The 11394-nt window shown below is 39.7% G+C and overlaps 1 pseudogene; it reads left to right on the top strand.

The window, feature by feature from the left end:
* The first annotated feature begins 7568 nt into the window (after window positions 1–7568).
* Window positions 7569–7668, top strand: LOC138803626 (U6 spliceosomal RNA; annotated as a pseudogene).
* Window positions 7669–11394: the final 3726 nt, after the last annotated feature.

The raw sequence follows: 11394 nt of genomic DNA, 5'->3' as shown, positions 1-11394 counted from the left end.
AAACTCTCCCCTGCCCCAAACTGCTCTTTCGAACAGCTTTGTTTGCTTTTCCAAAGACTGCACTTCATTAACTATTTAAAATTTTGAGAGGTCATATTCAACAATCTAGGGATTACTGTTTGATTGCGATTTCTGTGTGTTTTTGTTTTTTTTGGTTGTGTTTTTTTTAACTGAATTTCAGAAGGTTTGCAAGTGTGTTACAATAAAATATGTCCATCTAATTGTCCAATGCTACTGGATTAGAGTCACTCCTTCTATCATTCTCAACCAACCCCTTCTGCAAGATTAATTTCAGATTTACTAATTCCTTTATCCCATGTGTACATTGAGCATTCTAGCTGTACTTGCCCCTTGTTCTATTTTTCATTCATTCTATGTCTTTACTATTATTCCTCTCTGGTTTCAAATTCGTGATAGTCATTCTGTTAAACTGTTGGTTAATATTTTGAAAGTTTTATATACATTCCATGGAGTTTCAATCCTGCATATACTTAAACTGATGTCAGTTTATATTTCCATAAATCACTCATCTGCAATAACAATTTGCAAGACTGGAGACGTGAAGCCCCTAGACATGATTTTATTCTCATCGATTTGGAAGATGAATCTTTAGTAAACAAGAAAGTATAAAAATGGCTTAGAATGTATTCCTAACTACCAGTTTTTATAAATGGCTTTGTACAATGGTTTTTGATTATTTTATTTTACATGGGATAATATTTTCTACTACCTATAAGTTTTGGAAAAAGAAGGAAGCTTCGATTTACTAGTATAGAGGAATATGATAGAAATAGAAGACAGATTTTATGTTTGTCACATCTCTGATGAGTACCCATATTTAAGGCTTAAATTTATATTTCTTCCTATGTTAGACAGATAGGGAAAACATAAAACAACATATGCTAAGGCAAATATTTGTGACTTTTTAAAATGTACCTTATTAAGTAATGAAATTTACTTTATTAGCTAGTTTGGGTTTGAATTATGGGAGGCTGATCTATTAACACATTTCTGGAAGGCACATATTGAACAACACAAATGCTGGTGGGTATTATTTCTACACTTTAATGAATGGTTGAACCTGTTTGGCATTAGTGCTGGGTAAATAAATCAACTCTGTTGTAACTTACTCCCTACACATGAAAAACTTGTAATGTCACTAAGTATCATCTACTTGTCAAATGTTATTTTTGCGAATGTGATTTTAAAAAGTTTATTTGAAAAGGAATACACTTTCAGGATATTAAATGTAGGTTATCATTGGTTTGAGAATGACAACATTTTTTACTATAAAACCAAGTTTTCCTGAAGTACCAGTGTTTTGAAGCACTAAGGATCTTCTCAATTAATGTTTTACTGTATTATATTTGATCTCTAAGTCAAATTTACCTAGCCTTGGTAGACCAATTATGGATCTATCGTTTCAGGAACTATTTTTTTGGCCTACTTATGCTGGACTGAAATTTTTCATTAATCATTAGAGGAAGGGTATTAAAAAATCCTGTGACATTTGTGATTTGTTCACTCATATGGCCTGGTCATTTGTAAATTGAAAGTTTGAATTACTGTACTTTCTCTCAGATTTTGTGATCTCATTTTTAAATTTTTTTAAAATTTCTTTTTTAAAATTTTTTTTAAATTTTTTTTTGGGTCCAGTTGTGGGGCCTGAACTCTGGGCTTGGGCTCTGTCCCTCAGCTCTTCAGCTCAATGCTAGCGCTCTACCACTTGAGCCACAGTGCCACTTCTGGCTTTTTCTTTTTGCTTATGTGGTGCTGAGGAATCCAACCCAGGGCCTCATGCATGCAAGGCAAGCACTCTACCACTGAGCCACCTTCCCAGCTCTGTGATCTCATTTTTAATTTTAAGTTGCCTTGCATTTCACAATTGCTTACTGTCTTAAGCAATTGTGTCCCTGAAATAGGAAATGAAAAATTGAGATGGGTCTTCAATTACTTTTTGTTGGCATGTTACATGGGCCTAGAGGAGAATTCTTGTCCTTGTTATATGATGATGGGAGCTGGGATCCTAGGACCCATGGGTCCTGCAGAAGAATAATACGTTTTAGACATCATATTGGGTATAATCAGTAGGAATGCTTCAGAAATATGTTGAAAAACAGTTTGAGACCAGAGAGTTAAAATCCCTAATAGATTACAGAAAAACAACATCTATTTTTTACCATGTGAATTCAGAAGATCAAGAACACTTAGTAGGTATCACAGGTTTATACCGAAGACATTGCATTGATTCTTTTTATATTCTAATATATATTTTAAACTGAATTATTTATATTCCAATCTATTTATTGGCATAAATATCAATTTGTCAAATTATCAATTAATTCTAGTAAGATTCACTGTGTGAAACACTGTGATTAAAACATTACCAATTTAAGGCCTAATATCGAGGAGAAACCTATGGACTGCTGTAGAGAGCTGTGAGAGGCCGCACCTGGAAGATGGTGCCAGCTTCCGCCCTCTGCCTTCCCGATGGCGAGTGCTCTCGTGGTAAACAACTCCTGATATGGCTAAGGCAAAGAATCTGGCTTGCTTCCGCGCACCTGAACCTATTGGTGGTTCCCACATGGCGTATCAGGGTTGGCTACCCAGCGGGTACTTAAGGCTGTGGGGAATTCTCCCCGGGGTTGGGGTCAGAAGATTACAAAAAGGTCCTGAATAAACTGCAGAGAGGAGAGTCCGGTGTCACGTCTTCCTTGCTGGTCGAGGCGGTAGCGACACGTGGTGGCCCGTACGGGGACTCAGCCATAACCCCAACGAGGACTCAGAACTCTCTGCGGTCAGTGTGGTGCACCGGTAAGTCCCCAGGTAAAAGGGGAATCCTCGACAAAAGCGGGGGTAAGTCCCCAGGTAAAAGGGGAATCCGCCACAAGAGCGGGGAGTATGTTCCCAGGTAAAAGGGGAATCCGCCACAAGAGCGGGGAGTAAATTCCCAGGTAAAAGGGGAATCCGCCACAAGAGCGGGGGATTTTTGCTCTTCTCGGTAGATAAAGAGAGAGCGAAAACCCAGGGCTAGTCAGTAGAGTAGCCAAAAGTGAAAGTAAAAGTTTGTTTACCAGCTTTAAATGTTTAAAACATGGGCGCTTCTTCTTCGCACCCAATTTTTTTGGCTCTCAATGAGCTACAGCACTCAAAAAAGTTAAAAATAAAAAAGAGTACTTTAGAGAGATTTTTGAATGAATGTGACACCGTTGCCTCATGGTTCGCTGTCTCCGGAAGCCTCACGGTGGCCTCTTGGGAGAAACTAGGGAGGGACCTAGATTTTGCCTCTGAACAAGGAACGCTTAAGAGCGGAGTGAGACCAATATGGAAACTGATAAGAGGCTGTCTCAAGGACCAGCGTTTGTAAACATTTGGGTAAATGCCCAAAAGTGGGATTGCTGGATCATAGGGGAGATCTATGTGAAGTCTTCTGAGGAACCTCCATACTGCTTTCCAATGTGGTTGAACAAGTTTACATTCCCACCAACAATGAAGTAAGGTTCCTTTCTGTCCACATCCCCTCCAGCATCTGTTGTTGTTAGAGTTCTTGATTTTTGCTGTTCTAACTGGAGTGAGGTGATATCTCAATGTTGTTTTGATTTGCATTTCTTTTATGGCTAGGGATGCAAATGTTTACCAACAAGACCACACTAAAGCTACCAGCACAACTATGTTTAGTGCAGCATTATTTACCATAGCTAAGATATGGAACCAACCCAGATGCCCCTCAGTAGATGAATGGATCAAGAAAATGTGGTATATATACACAATGGAATTCTATGCCTCCATCAGAAAGAATGACATTTCCCCATTTGTTAGGAAATGGAAAGGTTTGGAAAAAATTATATTAAGTGAAGTAAGCCAGGCCCAAAGAAGCATAGGTCCCATGGTTTCCCTTATTTGCAATATCTAGTATAGGTATGAGTCAAGCGGAAAAGGTCAGATAATGTGATGTTAGGAAAATGAACCCTTAAATATGTATTTTAATGTTTTCGTTTCTTTCATGCATGTGTTTCTAACGCATTTATAAGATTATTTCTTTGTTGCTTTGTATGTCCCTCCCCCACAGTGTAACCCCCGCTTTCACTATATTTGATGTCAGTATAACATGTGGAGGAGATGGGGACAAAAAGTCGTTTAAGGATTCAGGTGGCCTGTTGCAACAATGAGAAGTACAAAATGTCATGTCAAAACCAGCTTTACAATGTCGGTGTGGGGGGTATAATTGGGTGGGGGGAGGGGGGTAAAATTGGGTGGGGGGAGGGGGGAGGCGGGGAAGGGAAGTGAAGTGTAAACAAAGGAGGAGGCTGCAATGCTTGGTAAGAAATGTATGCATTATCCTGCCCATGTAATTGTAGCCCCCCTGTACAGTATGTTCTCAAATAAAATAAAATACAATTAAAAAAAAAAAAAAAAAAAGAACCAGCGTTGCAGTGAGGCGGTAGAGAATGGTCAGGCCGCCCTAGAAATGCTGCAGGAAGAAAGATCGGAAAGGGCAGACAGCGAAAAGGAGGAGAGCGGGGGGGGGGGGGGTTACACCCTGATTTTGCCGAACTAGAGACCTCTGAGTCTACAGACTCAGAGGAACTACAATCACTCATAGAACAAATAGAAAAAACAAAGATAAGAAAGAGGAGGAAAGGGAAGGAGAGAGAGGACCCAGATAAAGACGAATGCACGCCCTCCATGTTCCGCGCCACACCTTTGGCCCCTCAGCTCTATGCGGAGGACCCTGGAAGTGGCAGCCCCAGCTGTTCTTTCAGCCCAGGCATGTGGAAAGCGGTCAGAACCGAGTTACATCTAGCCTGTCCAATATTTCAGGATCCACAGGGACAGCGGTATCATGAACCCTGTTTTTAAGGTGATAAAATCTTTAGCTGAGTCTGTGCGGACATACGGAATCACGGCCTTCTTTACTGTAGCCCAGGTGGAGGCCCTAAACAGACATTGCATGACACCCGGTGATTGGAGTGGGCTCGCACGAGCTTGTTTGAATCCAGGTCAGTATTTAGATTGGAAGGCCTTTTTGATTTAATTTTCTAGTGAAGAGGCTGCAGCCAATCAGGCTAGGGGGAAATCAGCTTGGGACAGAGATATGCTGCTTGGACAGGGGAGATTCGCCAATCAGCAGATAGGCTACCCGGTTCAAGTTTATGAACAAATCAATAAAATTGGCATAAAGGCATGGAAGGCCTTACCAAATAAAGGCGAGGTGAGTGGCAATCTCACCAAAATCCTGCAGGGCTCTACGGAGCCGTTTTCGGACTTTGTTGCCCGTATGGTCGAGGCCGCTGGCAGAATTTTTGGTGACCCAGATGCAGCCATGCCATTAATTAAACAGCTTGTTTACGAGCAGTGCACTAAGGAATGCAGAGCCGCCATAACCCCATATAAGAACAGGGGACTGGAAGCATGGATGAAAGTTTGCAGAGAGCTGGGCGGACCACTAACTAATGCTGGATTAGCTGCTGCTGTGGTGCAATTAACCCAGAAGAATGGGGCTGGGAAGGTAGCTCAGTGGTAGAGCACTTGCCTTGCATGCATGAGGCCCTGGGTTCGATTCCTCAGCACCATATAAGCACAATGAAAAAAGCCGGACGTGACGCTGTGACTCAAGTGGTAGAGTGCTGGCCTTGAGCTGAAGAGCTGAGGGACAGCGCCCAGGCCCAGAGTTCAGGCCCAGGAAAAAACCTATTCAAAAAATGCTGCAAATTTGTCTAAACAGTTGTTTAGTTATCTTTTAGGTAATTGAACTGGGGAGTTCGACAGCCTGATGGAACAGCTCAGGGTTGCCATCGTCATGGTGAACTCGACCCGAGTGGATGCCGGATTGGTGGAGGGGTTATCTTCATGGATCTCCGCTGCTATGATTCATCTCAAGGAGGGGGCGGGTTTGGGAGCCCTGATAGGCCTCCTGGTGTTAGCCTCCTTGGTATGTCTGTGGTGCATTTGCCAAATTAGAGGTTCTCAGCGTCGCAGTGCAGCCATGATTATCCAAGCCTTTACAGTCATTGGAGCAGGTCAGTCCCCATAAGCGTGGTTTGCCACCCTAAAACAATGAACACAGATTGCAAAGCCAAAGTACTGCAGTCGAGAGGCATGAGTTTTGCCCTCGAGGAGAGCATGTTTGATTGCACACCGGTTCGATTCGCCTTTTCCCGTCCTTGTGAAAAACGAATCAATGGACAGGCTGAGTCATCCCTAGAGAAGGCTCCCTCTGGGAGAAGGCTTGTATGCAGTCCTTGCAATTGCACAACAGGGATCAGACCTCTGTTCTCATCTGTGTTCTTTAAACAAAAAAGGGGGAACTGTAGAGAGCTGCGAGAGGCCGCACCTGGAAGATGGTGCCAGCTTCCGCCCTCTGCCTTCCCGATGGCGAGTGCTCTCGTGGTAAACAACTCCTGATATGGCTAAGGCAAAGAATCTGGCTTGCTTCCGCGCACCTGAACCTATTGGTGGTTCCCACATGGCGTATCAGGGTTGGCTACCCAGTGGGTACTTAAGGCTGTGGGGAATGCTCCCCGGGGTTGGGGTCAGAAGATTACTAAAAGGTCCTGAATAAACTGCAGAGAGAAGAGTCCGGTGTCGCGTCTCCCTTGCTGGTCGAGGCGGTAGCGACAGACTGCTCCTGGAGCTATGGAAATATTTTGTGATAGAATATCAGTGGTGTGAGTTCCTGCCTGGTTGGATGGTAGACAGACCAGGACATTAGGTAATCATGCATATGAACATTTTTTTCATCTTCTTGGCTTTAGCTACTTTTGTAATGGTAGGTATAATAATTACATTTTGATAAAATACCTTCTAGTCAGAACAGTTATATCTGAACTGTTCATCTCTCTATGATCCCTTGTTACTAATATTAGTTTTGTTCAAGTAAGATAATCTATGCTGTCAGGGTAACATATTCTGGTTGGTCTGTTCCTATATTGAAGAAGGGTAAAGTGTCAGGTAGACATTTGTGCCTGTAAGACCTCATTTGGGAATTTTAAGCTGTAGAAATTTAGAAGTAGCTCTGAAGCAAGGCTTACTTTGAATATATTAGTTCCACAAAGGTAACTCATTAGATAAATAAGTACTTGAAAAGCCATCACCTTTTTTTGAGGTCGTGGGGCTTGATCTCTGGGCCTGGGCGCTGTCCCTCAGCTCTTCAGCTCAAGGCTAATGCTCTACCACTTGAGCCACAGTGCCACTTCTGGCATTTTTTCTTTTTGCTTATGTGGTGCTGAGGAATTGAACCAAGGGCCTCATGCATGCAAGGCAAGTGCTCTACCATTGAGCACCTTCCCAGCCCCACAGCCATCACCTTTGGACCTAGGTATAAAGACTTCAAAGTATGATCAAATTTAAAATGAAAAAGACGTAAAATAGTCATTGACCAAAAAAATTGCAAATGTGAGCAATCGACTGAACAATATAAGTATTTCCCACTATACAGAGAATTTAGGAGAAATAAGATCAATAGCATTTTTAGGAACAATAAGATTTCCTTGTTATAAAGAGGCAACCAAGGATATATTCCTGTATAAAGATTGCATCATTAACTACTTAAATTTACAGGATACTACATGCTTCAGCAGTACGACTATCAAAGTTACAACAATACAAATATTAACATGGCACTTGCACAAGCATGATATGAAAATTTGTAAAGCATTCCATATTTTTCATTCTTCAGATGCAAGAAATGAAAAATAGTTATTAAAAAGTTGATTGCAAAAATACAAGTGTGACAATACATGTAAATCATAGAATTAAAGTTAATTTGATATAGTGTATTAAATCTTCACCTTAGAAAGGCTTTTACATAGCATAACCTTTGCAAAACATTTGAAATTAGATAACATCTTCATTTTATCCCAAAGAAATAAAATACTATAAGGAGCTAGGAAAAAAGGAATCTTAAACTGTTTCTTTATGGAATGTAATCTGAAAGGACACATTTATTAATGAACCCATATATTATAAAACAATGTAGAATTCAACGTATTATACCTAGGAGAGAATGAAATAGATTATGGACATTATACAATCAGAATACAGAATATTTTAAAATGTACTTTTCTCAGACAAGCACCAGACATATCTTTAATTTCTGTACTACTAATTTCAACAGGTAAGTTAAAATTATTTCTGATTTAAAATAATCACAAACTCATGGGGCAGGGAAGGTGGTTCAGTGGTAGAGCACTTGCCTTGCATACATGGGGCCCTGGGATCGATTCCTCAGCACCACATAAGGAAAAAAGAAAAAAAGCCTGATGTGGAGCTGTGGCTTAAGTGGTAGAGCTCTAGCCTTGAGCTGAAGAGCTGAGGGACAGCGCCAAGGCCCAGAGTTCAAGCCCCATGACCGGAAACCCACCCCCAAAATCACAAAATCTGGAGAAATCATTATAGACGTATACAAACAACTCGAATACATTTTGACATCAAAGTCAGGCAATTCACTTGGAAGAATACAATGGAATCCATGCATTTTTAAAGTAAGATATTGCTGTTATTTTGTATTGTACAAATATTTTGTAAGGACACAATGGCTGGACTGGCGTTTTTGAAATTTAAGAAACCTAATCAAACCATTATGACTTAGGAGAACAATTTTTAAAGCTTTCCACAATTTCAAAGAGGTAGTGTTACATACTTATCCTTTTGGCAATATCAAATGCAGTTTCTTCCAACTTGTTCTTCATACCTGGTTTGATATAATGCTTCAACAGAAGGAGATCCAGCGTATCTTTGCTATTTCTATTCCCAGCAGCAAGATTAAAGGTGGTCAAGAGGAATTTAGTTTGGGCATTGGTATCTGCATCATGATGAAGTAATAAAGAAGCCACTCTGGTATTATTCCAGGTGTAAGCATTGAGCAGGGGTGTCCATCCATTCACAGTTATTGCATGAATATCTGCCGTGAGCCACCAACTCATGGATATTGTCTAAGTGTCCACTGTAGCCTTCCTGATGAAGAGGGGTATACTCATCGTCATCCCGAGTATCCACATAAGTAGCCTTTTTGGGAAGTAGTCTCCCCATTGTAGTTACCTTATAATTTTCGGCAGCTCAAAAATGAAATTTGCTGGGATCCTTCTCCATCTTTTCTTTTTCTTGCAAATGATACCATTCCTCACTTTTTCATCTTGTTCTTTGTCTTCATTAGAATTGCCTAACCAGAGACTTTGAGTACCAGTGGGCATGAGTTGTACATATATTTCCCAAATAGTTCCCGATGGATGGTTGGACTCATCAGAAAAATCCGGTGAATTTTCTGCATCTGTTTTTTCACCATGAATTATTTTCACATTTTCTAGTTTTACTATTCTAAATTATTCTAACTCGAGAGTAGGGAATTAATAGGAAGCAGAGGAAAGATTTTCCTCTATATTCAAAGGTACAGAGAGAAAATGAGGACCAATAGTGCCTTAGTGTGCAGTTGATTCTAGGAATGAGAAAATAAGAAATAATGTGTTTTATGTAAATAATTTGGGAAATGGCAGAGCAGAAAGTTAAATGATGCAACCAAAAATAGAAAAGCAAAATAAATTAGGAAAGTAATGGATCAATCATATTATCTGTGAGAACCATGAAAGGGAGAGAGGAAGAGAGAGACAGATGTGCAATGACCTAGCAAGCCACAAATCCATGCCTCTGATAAATTTATACGGCAAACAATTTTATTTTTTAAAGGAGATGTAAATAGAATTTCTGTATTTACTTGAAATTAATAAATGCATTTTTAGTAGCCTAGATAAAGAGACATAGCTTTGACCAATTTACAAACAAGAATCTAAATCCTTGATAATTCTAATAACAGATATGACTGAAATCAGTTGAATCACACTTTTCCTGTACAGTGAAGGAATAGGTCCTTGTTAGGAAAGCAGTTAGAGAAGGCAGGCCGATTGTATCTGTGACAAAACTTTGTGGAAAATGGTATTGAGGATTACTTACTGGTGATCCACTTGCACTGGAAGTGTGATTCTGAACTATTGCTTGCTGATTCTAAACTATTGCTTTAATCATTATATTCTCCAAGAACAAAAAGTGAGATTAAATTGATAGCAAAGGACTACTAAAGGACTTCTAATTATGCACATTCAATCATCAAAATCACATGGAGACAATAGAAAGGCCTACTTTTTTAGATGAAAAGTTTCTTTAAAAAACAAGGAAGTTAAGGAGTCCTACAAAGGACTTCTACTTTATTACTTAATTATACATTTTTTCTAGTATTGGGTAACAATAAAGAATGGACCTATTAGAAAGATCTTTAAGCTCATATGTTCAATAGTGAGTTCCTTGATATTATATCATGGTATTATTTATGCTCTTAAGAAGAAATTTACTAGCTTAAATTTCTGACAGCACAATATCATACTGTCCATCTTGCTTCTATACTCTCAGTTTTAAATTACTAATTATGTGCATTAGATAACTATAGAGGAAAAAGTAGAAGCCACAATGTTGTCTCAAGTCTTTAATCCTAGCTAATCACAAAGATAAAATCTCAGGATTGTGGTTTGAAACCAGACCAAGCAAAAATAAAAAGTCCATTAGATTCTGATTTGAAAGTAACCATCAGTTGGGCTGGGAAGGGGGCTCAGTGGTAGAGTGCTTGCCTGGCATTCTTGATATCCCGGGTTAGATTCCTCAGCATCACATAAGCAGAAAAAGCCTTAAGTAGCTATGTGGCTCTAGCGGTACAGTGCTGGCCTTGAGCAGAATTGCTGAGGGACAGTGCCCAGGCCCAGAGTTCAGGCCCTATGACTGACAAAAAAAAAAAAAGAGAGAAAGTAACCAACAAAAGCTAGAAATGAATCTGTGGTACAAGCAATAAAATGTTTTAGAATGTCTGGGAAGTGACATCTGTCATTTTTGTATGACCCTAAGTGATACTTACATGCAATCTTTTTTTAAAACAATATGCCACTCAGTAGTTGAACGAATTGACAAAATGTGGTGTGTATATATATATATATATATATATATATATATATATATATATATATGTGTGTGTGTGTGTGTGTGTGTGTGTGTGTGTGTGTGTGTGTGTGTGTGTGTACATATATATATACATAAATATATATGTATATACACTGTGGATTTCTATGTTTCCAATTTATAAGGAAATGGAAAGACTTGGTAAAATCCTACTAAATAATATAAACAAGACACAAAGAAAGAGATTCCATGGATTCGCTAATTTGTAATAATTAGGAAATATCTAGGATAGTCCTAGCAGATGAGCAGAATGGCTCAATAGCTATGTATAATATGATGATGAGGGACTGGGAAGGTGGCTCAGTGGTAGAGCACTTGCCTTGCATGCCTGAGGCCCTGGGTTCGATTCCTCAGCACCACATAAGCAAAAAGAAAAAAGTCGGAAGTGGCGCTGTGGCT

This window comes from Dipodomys merriami, unplaced genomic scaffold (genome assembly GCF_024711535.1).
Source record: "Dipodomys merriami isolate MVZ:Mamm:240054 unplaced genomic scaffold, mDipMer1.0.p SCAF_344, whole genome shotgun sequence".
In the NCBI taxonomy this organism is placed as follows: Eukaryota; Metazoa; Chordata; class Mammalia; order Rodentia; family Heteromyidae; genus Dipodomys; species Dipodomys merriami.
Note: the sequence above shows the minus strand (reverse complement) of the source record. Positions and strands in the feature narration are given on the sequence as shown.